This window comes from Anguilla anguilla, chromosome 16 (assembly GCF_013347855.1).
Source record: "Anguilla anguilla isolate fAngAng1 chromosome 16, fAngAng1.pri, whole genome shotgun sequence".
NCBI lineage: Eukaryota > Metazoa > Chordata > Actinopteri > Anguilliformes > Anguillidae > Anguilla > Anguilla anguilla.
The window spans coordinates 34379272-34391771 of NC_049216.1; the positions used below are offsets into that span (position 1 = coordinate 34379272).

The 12500-nt window shown below is 46.1% G+C and overlaps 1 protein-coding gene and 1 long non-coding RNA gene across 4 annotated transcripts in view; both read right to left on the reverse strand.

Moving 5' to 3' along the window:
• LOC118215611 overlaps positions 1 to 4562 on the reverse strand; it is a 9487-nt gene extending 4925 nt beyond the window's left edge. Inside the window, exons 1-2 of the long non-coding RNA XR_004762858.1 lie at positions 4343 to 4562; positions 149 to 242 (exon numbers count right to left, since the gene is read on the reverse strand). This is a non-coding gene — a long non-coding RNA (uncharacterized LOC118215611). The remainder of the gene's footprint in view (positions 1 to 148; positions 243 to 4342) is intronic.
• A 3226-nt stretch (positions 4563 to 7788) lies between these two features.
• The window catches only part of LOC118215237 (tyrosine-protein phosphatase non-receptor type 5-like), a 23759-nt gene continuing 19047 nt past the window's right edge, over positions 7789 to 12500 (reverse strand). For all 3 annotated transcript variants that reach the window (XM_035395802.1, XM_035395801.1, XM_035395803.1), the window contains one exon: positions 7789 to 12500. This exon is cut by the window's right edge and continues 991 nt beyond it. The gene's annotated coding sequence lies outside the window, so the exon portion shown is untranslated.

The following is a 12500-nucleotide window of genomic DNA, read 5'->3' on the forward strand; positions in this document are numbered from 1 at the left end:
ATGCGCACAGATGCTCCCTGCTTGGAGCAGAAAAACACAGGAGACTGGACATCCAGATCCCGTTCCAGCAACCCCCCTCCCCCAGACATCCCCCCCCCCCATTTACCAACACCAAAACAAGGGTACAAATCAAAGCCAGCAGGCTTACCTTGGCAGCTAGCTAACCCCAGCACCTGCTCTCCACAACAGATCGATAGCGACAAGATTCCCTTCTGCTGTTTGCTACACAGCCCAACTCCCTGCTGAGAGAGGGAGAGAGAGAGAGAGAGAGAGAGAGAGAAAGAGAGCGAGCGAGGGAGGGAGGGAGAAAGACAGAGAGGGAGAGAGAGGGATGATTATTCTCCTGACCGAGAGGAGTGGGAGTGCGCTGCTAGCGTCTAATGGCGCTGGCTCGCAGAGAAAACAGGCGAAGGGGTGGAGTTGGAGAGGATGGTGGATTGGTGGATGGGGGGGGGGGGGGAGATGGAAGCGTGACGCGGGACGCACAGTCGCCGTCACGCGCTTTCCAGCGACGCATCAGGACGCGCTGGGCAGTGGGGGGGGGGGGGGGGGGAGGGAGGGGGGGCGCGGCTGCCCTGGTCGATGCGGTACAATGGAGGGAATACACCCCCCCATTCAGGACCGCATCTCAGCCAAGCTCCTTCAGCCCCGCACTGCTTTAAAGGAAAATAAAAGAATGAAAATTTTCTTTAAAAAATTAAATTAATTTATAAACAAAGTTCATTGTTTATTTATTTATTTTTATCATCCTGTTTCCAGTTCTGCGCACTGCAGAGGAGGAGACAGGCAGACAGGTAGCAGCAACACAGCAGAACTGGACGAGATTCTGAGGTTGCCATGGGAACACCCAGGACCCCGTAGCCGGGGGAACGGCGGATGCTGGCGGGGATGGGGGGCTCCCGTTACCGCGGCTACCCTGTGTCCAAGGGACCGGACTTCGCCAGCGTTCCCGAGCGGTGCCCTCATGCCCGGGGTGCCCGCGATGCCCTCATGCCCGGGGTGCCCACGATGCCCTCGTGCTCCGGCGCTCTGTGGCTCAGCTCTTGTTCCCGGGGCGAGAGGGCGTCCGCTACAGCAGGGTCCCGGAATTGAAAAAAGTGCCCGACAAAAAAAAGGGCCTCTTTGTTTACTGCGACGGGGCAGGACTATGGGGGCAAAAAGAAAAAAATCCTAATGTCTGAAAAACCCCCCCCCCCCCCCCCGAAAAATTCTAACAGCACACCTATGAAAATCACAAGCTTGCACTCTTAGGGGACATTCAGTTTAGCCCAGCATGTTTCATGGGCGGTGAGGGGTGGGGGCGGGGGGTTAGGGTAAGTGGCACAAATTGGAAGGCAAGCGAGAAATGCTTGAAGCTGCAGGGTTACCGATTAACTGCCTTCATAATCTCACCTGTCTGCACCTGCGAGCCAGATTCGCTTACGACTCAAACGTGTGTGTCTATCTGACACTCAATAACTGCTCTGCCCTGAAGAGCCCAGGTTTCAGACAGGTCACCATGTTATAGGAGCCAAAATGGATGCCACAGCCACAGTGGTCTTTTCCGCCCCCCTCCGCAGTGCTCTGACCTGAACGGCCCAGATTTCAGACAGGTCACTGGAGCCTGTTCTGGAGCCAAAATGGATGCCACAGCCGCGTGCCAGGAATGAGCCACAGTGATTACTTTCTAAAGCCAGGCTTCAGCATTTCCTCAACTGAGAGCGGAGCGGTCCTGTTCAAGCTCTCTCTCCCTCTCTCCCTCTCTCTCTCTCTCTATTTCTGCGCTCATTTGTTCTTCAGCTCCAGGTTCTGTCGGGACGCCCCGAAGCTCTCGTCTGTTTACCAGATGAGAGATACGCAGGGATCCGATTGGCCGAAGCCCCGGGGATGGACCAGATTAGCGGCCTGCCTAGCGGTCAGCGCGGCGCGAAGCGATTAACCCGCCATTTCGCCTCCAGTCCGTCCTGTGACGGCGTTCTGCCCGAGCACTGAGCTACGGCCCAAAAAGCCCTGCTCAGAACCGACCGGACACCAAGGGGGGGGGGGGGGGGGGGGCATGACACTCTCCACAAACACACCGACGGGGGGGGGGGCATGACACTCTCCACACACACACCAAGGGGGGGGGGGGGGGCGCCATGACACAAACCACAAACACACCGGGGGGGGGGGGGGGGGGGGGGGGGCACGACACTCTCCACAAACACACCGGGGGAGAGGGTGGGGGCCACGACACTTTCCACAAACACACCGGGGGAGAGGGGGGGGGGCCATGACACTCTCCACAAACACACCGGGGGAGAGGGTGGGGGCCACGACACTCTCCACAAACACACCAAGGGGGGGGGGCAACAACACTCTCTACAAACACACCAAGGGGGGGGGGGCACGACACTCTCCACACACACACACAAAAAATGACATGATTTATTCAGCGTGGCAGACACGGCCTCCAGGGCGATTTGCATTCCTAATATTTTACACACACGGTAAAAAGCTCGTGTTAATTCCGCTCTGAGTTCACCCAGTCCACAGTGGAGAGGAGACACCCTGTCTGTATAAAATGCACAGTTTACTTTACACTGAGCATTCTGGTGTGTAGTACTGTGAACATTTGGGAATTGGTCCAAAACCTCAGATTATTCACTATACTTGAATGCAAAAGCAGCTCCTGCCATCAGATACTGGACCTACAACATTCTGTTCGCCTTAACTATGTTGGATTCTACAGTCAATCAGTTCTGAACACAAACTGCATGTGCCAAACAGCAGGGATTATTTAGGCTGAGTAGAAATGGAGCCAGTTTTACCATCTGCTTTAACATTGTTTGTTTCAACATAAAATAGGAAACAAACAAAGCAAAACATCAAAAAGCAATTCAACACAGGCCTACTGCAGTGCTTTAGATTAACTGAACCAAAGAAACGGAGACCGCAATTAAAATAATGCATTGCTTTAACACATAGACGCTGAATAACTGTGGTGCGCTGTTGTCCTAGTCGGCAAGATTTTCTTACATAAACGGACAATGTATATAAACAATAATCCTGTGGTAAACAAAACATGCCGTAAACAAACGAAGAATGACCGCAACTGGGTCTCGCGCTATTACCGGAGTGCTGCCGGTTCTCCAGCACGGCTCCTCCATTTATGATTAATGTCTGACCTTAATTCATTTAGCCAAGGCCTGGACCGCGCAGCCGGGCCTGCATTGACTTCCTGTCAGGGCGAAAGCTGACGACAGCACTGAGTGCCTAAACAATTAGTATATATACCTCTCCGGCGCAAAACTGCTTCAGCTGAACATATCTAATGAGCAAGACGGTACAGGCCCAGAAAGCTAAAATTATTCACAGACTAACAGAACTGAACTTATAGAACACTAGGCTGTAGTATGTATAATAATAATAAGACACGTGACACCGTCGCCAGCTGACCACGCCGCGTGTGTGAATGGGTCGAACTGGGAGCTGGACACTGCAGAATATCCACCACACCCCCGACCCCCCACCGGGCCACCATCACTACCCTCCACCCCAAAACCAGGTAGTCCCAAACACGTGTCCTCTGCTGTCGAACCGGGGTCCCAGGTTAAACAGAGCGAAGATGCAGGATCACAATGATGCATGACAGAATTTGAATATGAAATATAGGACGAGGTTGTGTTGTAACGTCTAGGCATATGTCTCGGGAAATATAAATAATCCAAATAGGACCTACGACGAAGAAACAGGAACCAGAACACCAAACATTGCAGTAAAGTTGTTTAGGGAACGCAAAAATGCGTTCAATGCATTTCGCATCAACAGACTACGGCCAAAAGACCCCTGTCCAGTCGCCTACTCGTGGCCATTACTGAAAATGTGGTTTCAGTTTCTATGCTGAATAAGACGAATGCGCGAACACCAAATATTCGGTCACCAAAACCGCAAAACTGCACGAACAGCCATAATGTATAAAACAGGTTACCAAAATGTTTTTCGTTCATTTCAAAACAAAGCGCTTGGATTAGATCCTCGCAATCAATGTCACTAGGTCCCTGCGAACAAGGACAACTGGTACGTGTGCTGTAGGTTATCGGCTATAAAGATATGCAAAATGAACAAGGCTCCCGAGTATTGAACGTACAGCAACGATATCAAATGGGGTCTAATGCGTAGTCGATCTGCCCTGGATCTAGCAATTAAACCAGCGTCCCACTGAGCATGTCCGAAGCTTTACTACTATTATGACGCGAGGAGATCGATGAAACGATTAGGACTAAATTGGTACATTGCAAAGGAGAGAAAATGTTATGAAATAGACAACAACCTACCTAGATGATAGAAATCAGATGTAGTAGTAGCTGGAGATAAAACTCACCGGGAGACGTGCGTAAATCATTTATCATCAGCATTATTCCACACCAGAATCAGAGACTGGCAATATCACAATTCAGAGGTCGCCGGCAGTTCCTCGCGAATACACTAGCATGCTAACTACAGTACATTTTCCAGTGAAGACACGCAACCACGCCGCTCTCTCTCTCTCTCTCTCTCTTTTGCCCAAGCGCCCAGAACGTAACCACCCGGAACGTAGCCGGTGGGTTTAATGCAGGACGTTCATTTCTGTTGCTCGAGGCGGGCGCGTGAACTGAGCATTATGAAAGCGGTTACATTTTTTAAAAATGTGTGAACTCACCTGCTCTCCACGGTCCCTTCTTTGCCGCTGCGTTTATTTCCATTTGTGATACAACAGCACCCCGATTTTAAGGGCTTCTGTCGTTTAATATTAATGTTTACAAGTCATGGGCATGAATGCTATGGGGGCAGACACCGCGCGCGAGGACAGCGTTTATTGTATCACGATTTGCAGTGCAGTGGAAAAACAAAACACAAACAGCAGTGACAACAGTTGTTTTCTCTTGTGTTTGGCATACAGGCTGTGGTTGAGATTGGAGAGATAAGCAATCTGCATTTACAGGGTATTAGCGATCCAGGAAAATAGAAGGTGCACTTTAGCACTAAAATGAACCAAGGATGAGGTCATGGTTTAGAAAAAAAAAAACAGGTTGACGTCACCCTCAGCCAATCGGAGCTGGCGGCTCAGGGGTATGGAGACGTCACTTCTCTGATCCTGTAGATTAAAGGGACACAAGCCTACCGCCGCGAGATCGTGGTTTTAAAGGGGAACTGCGTCTGTAAAGACGTGAATGGCGCAGTACAGTACAGCCAGCACGTTAGCAAGCAAACATGTCAATGGACTGTACCTCACGGAAAAGAGCACAAATATTCCGTGTTTTGTATGTCATGTTAGATCTTTCCACGCCGCATAATACAGACATACCTGTTACGTACACGTGAATATTTATTCTATGATTCATATTGTCGGAATGATTTGATCGAGAACAGTCAGGTGCAGCATTACTGAGTCTGCGCAGGTCGTGGACGCCATTGATGTACGTGAAACCATGTTCTTGATTGGCTGGGACAGTTGCTAGGCCAGTTCCAGAGTAAATATTACAAACCATAATCAGGGTTTCTGTTTGAAAAGTATATCCGTCAGTAAATCTAGAGGATGTCGATAACAGCACGCATAAGATAAGCTAGCTTCATAAAAAAACAGAAAATGTAATTAACGTGATGGTGTGATCATTATTTTGTGAATGTCTCCATCTTATGGTGGCTTCGAAAATTGCTTATGCCAGTTGTTCTCAACCTCGGCCCCGGGGTGTCCCCCTGCGTAAACTGGGTTTTGTTCCAACCACAATTGCAATCCCAGAATTTTAACAAGCTGTTTCTTTTTCTTAATTAGGTGTGAAGGGGGATTATTTACCCTCGTAAACTACATTGTGTAATAAATAACTATGCATGCCATGTAGAACAAACCTCCCATGTTTACTTTGTGCTATATGGCAAATAATGTCATTAAAAGAGGAATGTCACCTACTGGTGTTTTCTTTTCGTAGAGTGGAGAACATTTTTGTTCCTCTGCACTACAGAGCGGAGAAGAAGAAAACTGTTTATCAAGAATGAGAATCATTGAGGGCTTTAGGGGTTTCTCTTTAGCTGTAGCTGCATAAACATCATGGTTTTTTTTTTTTTTTTTTGGCAGACAGATTGTCACAATGGCCCGCCATTTTAAACTTGGCTCAGGAGTCCCGTTTGACGCGGTCCTGTTTTCAGAGTGGCTGGCAGTCACGCCGCCCTAAACGCATTACATGCTACACGCGTGATAAAACGGGATACCTGGGCTAAGCATATAAAAGCAGCACTCACCTGTAGTTGTGTAAGTCGCTCTGGATAAGAGCGTCTGCTAAATGCCTGTAATGTAGTGCAGCGCCCCCCCCCCCCCCCCACAGTCTGGAGCCGAATCCTGACTGTGTGTCTGCGGACTGTGGCCAGGACGGTGGCAGGGTAATCTACAACAGCAACGGCATCACTCCGGGGGGGGGGGAGGTGTCCAGTCAGAAGCCTTCAGTCTACACGAGTCAACTGCATTTACAGCTTTCTACACATTACAATCACGTTATCTGACAGACACTATTAAGCCAAAACAGCTTACATCAAGTTACAAGCGCATTTAATTTAACATGGTGAACACAAACGCCTCTAGAGTTAGATATAGGGAGCACTGGCTTCCTGAAAATTGATGTGTTGCTAATTGGAAAAATAATTTAGGAGCACAGCTACTAATCAGGATGCATTAATGTGCTCCTAAATGTTTCAGTTTAGGAGAGCATGTGCCCCTGAGGGGGGGGGGGGGGGGGGGGGGGGGGGAGTCAGCACAGAGCGCTGCACAGGTCTGCAGTGTAGGTCTGCAGTGTACGTTTGCAGTGTAGGTCTGCAGTGTAAGTCTGCAGTGTAGGTCTGCAGTGTAGGTCTGCAGTGTAGGTTTGCAGTGTAGGTCTGCAGTGTAAGTCTGCAGTGTAGGTCTGCAGTGTAGGTTTGCAGTGTAGGTCTGCAGTGTAGGTTTGCAGTGTAGGTCTGCAGTGTAAGTCTGCAGTGTAGGTCTGCAGTGTAGGTTTGCAGTGTAGGTTTGCAGTGTAAGTCTGCAGTGTAGGTCTGCAGTGTAAGTTTGCAGTGTAGGTCTGCAGTGTACGTTTGCAGTGTAAGTCTGCAGTGTAGGTCTGCAGTGTAAGTCTGCAGTGTAGGTCTGCAGTGCAGGTTTGCAGTGTAAGTCTGCAGTGCAGGTTTGCAGTGTAGGTCTGCAGTGTACGTTTGCAGTGTAGGTTTGCAGTGTAGGTCTGCAGTGTACGTTTGCAGTGTAGGTCTGCAGTGTAAGTCTGCAGTGTAGGTTTGCAGTGTAGGTCTGCAGTGTAGGTTTGCAGTGTAGGTCTGCAGTGTAGGTCTGCAGTGTACGTTTGCAGTGTAAGTCTGCAGTGTACGATTGCAGTGTAGGTCTGCAGTGTAGGTTTTCTAGTCCTCCCGCTGCACAATGACTGTCTCTCAGCCAGCAGACAGCCGGGGGAAAATGAGTCACGTTGGCGAGGCGGAGGAGGAGGCGGCTGCTGCTAGCCTTTCAGAAACAAAACAAATGGTGGGCACATAATTGGGTTAGAAATACATTTGGTGCGGATGCAAACGTTGTCTGGCACTGTTGTCAGTCTCACGCCGTGCTTGTGCTGTGTATCGGTGAACAGCTGAACCAAGGAGGACGCAACCCAGTCACACATCACCTATTCTGTGATCTGCACCTGGATTTTTACCACTTAGCACCCAAAAACCATAGACCTTTGTATCACTTGAAAAAATATACTGTATATATATTTTTTTACTTTGACTTTATTTGTCACTTGGTGATGATACTGAATGATCTCACTAGGCAGATTCAATCAAGTCTGCTTTTATTACGATGCAAAACACAATTCCATTTCCACAGAGAAAAATAATGGGAAAGGGGCTTGGGTCACGTGCCTGTGCTTGCTGCCTGCTGATTGGCTGCCCTGCTTATATAAAAAAAGCTTGACAGTTTAAGCTTATACATCACTACCCCTAAAACGGTTAACTAAAGTCAAAAATCAACAAAACAAACAGAAGTGTAAACAACAGAAAAAGCCACATTAAACTTATAGGAGGTAAGCTCTGGAAAAGCAGTTTGTCAAGTCTAGAAAATAACCATCTGTACAGTAGAACACAATGATTCCGATAGCTGCCAGTGAACATACGCATGTATTTATTTAGCAACTGTTTGTGCCTCTTGATTCATACAAAGCTATTGTTTTTTTTTTTTTTTACCTCTGAGGTGAGTTCTGTTTTACTGCAGGTGTAATATGTATAGTGTTAGGCTGTACCTGTGAGTTTAATGCGGCTCTTGAGTTCACAGCGTGGTTTATCTGCAAACTCAACGAACAAGAAAATTAAACACAGTCCATGTGATTCACAGAAAATGGAAATATACATTCGGTAATTCTTTGAAGCTCGTACTTTCAGGCTGCGGGGACCTGATACTAAGATGTATAAATGTGAAATTGATACCGTTCCTGGGAGCAACAACAGCTTTGCTTCAAGCGAAGACATGAGAAGATGCCCATCGACTGGTGTATCGTCAAAGCAAACCAAAAATTCCCAAAGGCGCAGACCAGGTAGGCCTACAGTGTGTATCGACTATCTACAGAAAAAAATACAAACGTTTTCCTTCACCGGATCCATGTTATTTTGTCTCATAATGAAACTTCATTTCACGTGATTTAAAAAAAATGATTGTTATTGTTGAATTAGCCGTGTCGGTTTGAAAACGCACCACCGTGGGAGCTGATCTGGCGGAAGTTTGGCCATGAATCGCCAGCCAGGCTCAGCGAGCAGACTTTGCTTTCACGGCTGGTCCCTGCCACCTCCAAATTCCCGTATCCATGGCGATGTTAAGAAGGTAATGCTAATTATATACCAATTAAGAAAACAATTAAACCAATTATGAAAACAAAATAAATTATCAAAGAGAGGTACGTAGACAGTCAATTTCTATCAATGAGGTAAGAAACCTATCAATGAGGTAAGAGAAACCACCTTACCCACGATACATAATATTACCACTGATAAACCAAAACGAAGCAGACAAGCAGTGAGTGAGGCAGCGTATTCATCTACTTTTCATTTCTGTACAGGATGTACCGAGGTAAGGAAGGGGGGAGGAACGTTATCAAAAGGTTCGCGAAATCGTCCTTTTGTACAAATGAAAAATGTACAAGAATGTTCAACACTGTGTGATGCAGCCTTTCAGAAAGCACAACGGGGTGACTGTGAGCCTCGCATGTGGACAATTTAAAAATTCTACACGTGCATTCTGCTAAAAATAATACAGTGAATATTTTAGCAAAAATGTGAATTAACTGAGCATCAAATACTAGCTAACAGTTCAGTTTTTGTGCTTCATAATGTCTATCCCTTCTGAACAATCTTTGTACAGTAACATGCAAAATCTTCCCATACAATTTATGCGCTGAAAAAAAATAAATAAATAATAGAAGTAACAAAGGCATATATTAGCACCTAAAACATGTGTAGGTTACTGTAATATACATATTTAGATTTTTTTTGGATCCATTTTAAGTAACATCTTATTTTAGCCCAGTGACAATAGATCATTCATAACATCACCGTACTAAAAACAGAGAGGAAATCAACCAATCAAAAGTTACATTGGTAACTATGTATATCCAGTAACATTGACAGTGATTGGTAGATACTTTGTGGCTATACTTCTAGGATTATATGAAAAAATTGATGACACCAACATAGTAGCCTTCTTTTATTATACCTGTAAGTATCCAGGAAATCGTTTCCACCAATCACTGACAGTGTTGCTCAACTGGCAGTTATGAAGATGTGTGATTGAAGGTTTTCCACTAGTAAACTGATGTCACAACTGTCCTATCTCAATGTTTATGATAACTTCATAAAAAAAAAGATTAATCTATCTAATGAGTCCCATGCATGACAAACTTCATGCGCAGTTAAATGTAAAAGTATTTGGACAGTTTTGCATTTAACTGTAAATGTTCATTCGCAATGAGAGATTTGTTATGCATTGTGGATTCATCGAAGGACAGACACACGCTGATCCTTATTTACCACGGTCCCCCCCTTACAGAACCACTCAAGGCGCAGAAGGGACCGTGGTGAAATTCTCGTACCCTGTAACAAACGGAGGTTTGTCCATCTCTCACCCTCATTTTGTTCTGCTATCACCATACCTCACTCTGACCTAAAAAAATAAAATAAAAAAAAGCACAAGCCCTTTAACTGTTTTAACAGCATACCCATGATAATTTAACCAACACAATTAGGCATGACATCAGAAAATCCAAAGCACAGATGATTTCAAACATATAATCACCTCCCAAAAATCATCAAAGGCTCCTGAAATTATGACCCCCAAACTGTCACAATGTTGAATAATATCTTTAACATATGATTTGAATTCAAGATTCATTCACAGCTGCAATTTGGCGCATTTTCTGAAAATTCTGTACTAAAATACAGCACCAAAAACTCTTGTTACCAACCAGACCCTCCGGTAGTTATGAAGCAAAGAGGAAAGAGAGAAATGCAGGAGTTCAATGTCCAGGTGAATTAGGAGAATCTGCAGGGTCTTTCTATTGTTTTCCACATTTTAAAAAATCAGCAACCAATTAAAACACAGGAAACCAGGTAAGGGGAGTTAACATTGTAAACAACAGCGGTAGTGACACTTCCTGGAGAAAAGAAAAATAAAAGTGGGCAGGGCTCAAAATCTTAATTGGTTCAAATCAGTGACGGACAGCTTGTTGAAGCTCCACCCACCACCTCACTCCCTCATCATTAGTAACCAATCACGTTTTATTGGTCAGTTATGTGCTGAGTGACGGTGGTCACCTGCAGACACTGCGGCTCTGCAGGACCAGAGTGGAGAAACTCTGGATATTGTTTGACAATAATCTACGTTTAACTGTATCTGTCCCTATCAAATAAACATTAAATAAATAAACACTAGTTTTGGGGGATCTGTCTGCGGACGCACACTGCGCTCGCGAGAGCAAAGCATGATGGGATTGATGCAGAAAGCCATTCCTTCTGCAGAGATCAGCATGGAAGAAACGTCATGATTTGGTTCCCTAGGGTCTTGTGGAGCAAGACATGAAGCAAGGGAAGGGATGTGGGAAAACGAAGCGTAAGAGAGCAGTGCTTCCGTTTTCCACCATTTTGTTTACGCCTCCTGCCCGGCAGCTAAACTAGCTAGATCTGCGCACCGTACGTTTCACATGAATCAAACAAGACGAAGATAATCAAATATCACCCCCCCCCCCCCCACAAAAGAAAGGAGAGCCTGATCCATAGACGACTCCACCAAATAAAGTCCTGTTTCACCCCGCCATCTTAGATGGGACGGTCTCTTATACAGTTTATCGGCATTTTGATCACTAAAAAAAAACTCTTGATGCAGCATTTTATATATTCAAGAGTTTGACATCAGCATAAACAGCAATCTACATTGATACATTCATAATGTACGTATGTACTAGCGTAGGTAAGTACATAAGTACATAATATTCTGTTCATACATTCATAGAGCATACATCCACATAAAACATCCATAGGTAAAGACGTACACAGAAAGACACATACAGTGTTTACATACAGACAGACAAACATGTGTATTTTAGTACACGCATGAATTATACACTTTCTGGTGCCAATCAAAAAACTTGTTCTAACTTGAGGGCATTTTTTTTTCACTCTGGATATTGGACCACTGTCTAGTGTCTAGTCTTTTACTGAGCATGCGCAGTTGTTGTTGTTTATAAAACCCCAGAGGCTGCTGGGAAATAAACCAGAAACGCAATATTATCACGAAACTGCAGTCACTGAGACCTGGGGAGGGCCAAACACACAAACTGCCTCTCTTTCTTTTTCTCTCTCTCTCACTCATTTGTTCAGGAGAATGTAGGGGGTGGAAAGGGAGGAGAGGAGGGGCTTGGATATTAAAAAAGACGTGCCTCGTTGGAGTGGATGGGAATGGTTCATTCCTGTAAATTCCCTCCCTGACCATTGTATCACTTCAGATTACACTTACAGCAACTGACAGCCCTCATTGGCTATTAACAGACAGACAGACAGACACACGTGATTGCACACGCACTCACACACACTCATACTTGTAATACTTCTGAGGAACATCGTTTGTCTTGTATTAGGATGAGGTGTGATGTGCCTCAGTATACTGGAGGTGGACGTGGGGATGGGGTTTGTGGTCCCGGTCTTCCCTGCTCCATCTGAAGGTCACACAGAGGTCACACCACAGCGAGGCCTTGACCGGACGTTCCCGCTGGCATCCGTCTCTGCCCCTCTGTCTGCTCTCTACACACCGGGAGGCCTCGAGTCATTCTCTCGCTGTGAGGTCACAGAAAGTCATGATCGTTCCAGTGCGTGTGAAATGCAGATTTAAGGAATATCACGCGAGCATAACCCAAACAGGGCCTTTGTGAGCAGAAACGCACTCCAGTCAGGTCTCCACAGGTGTGGATCTGCTGGGCAGGTGAGGGTCTGCTGTACAGGTGTGGATC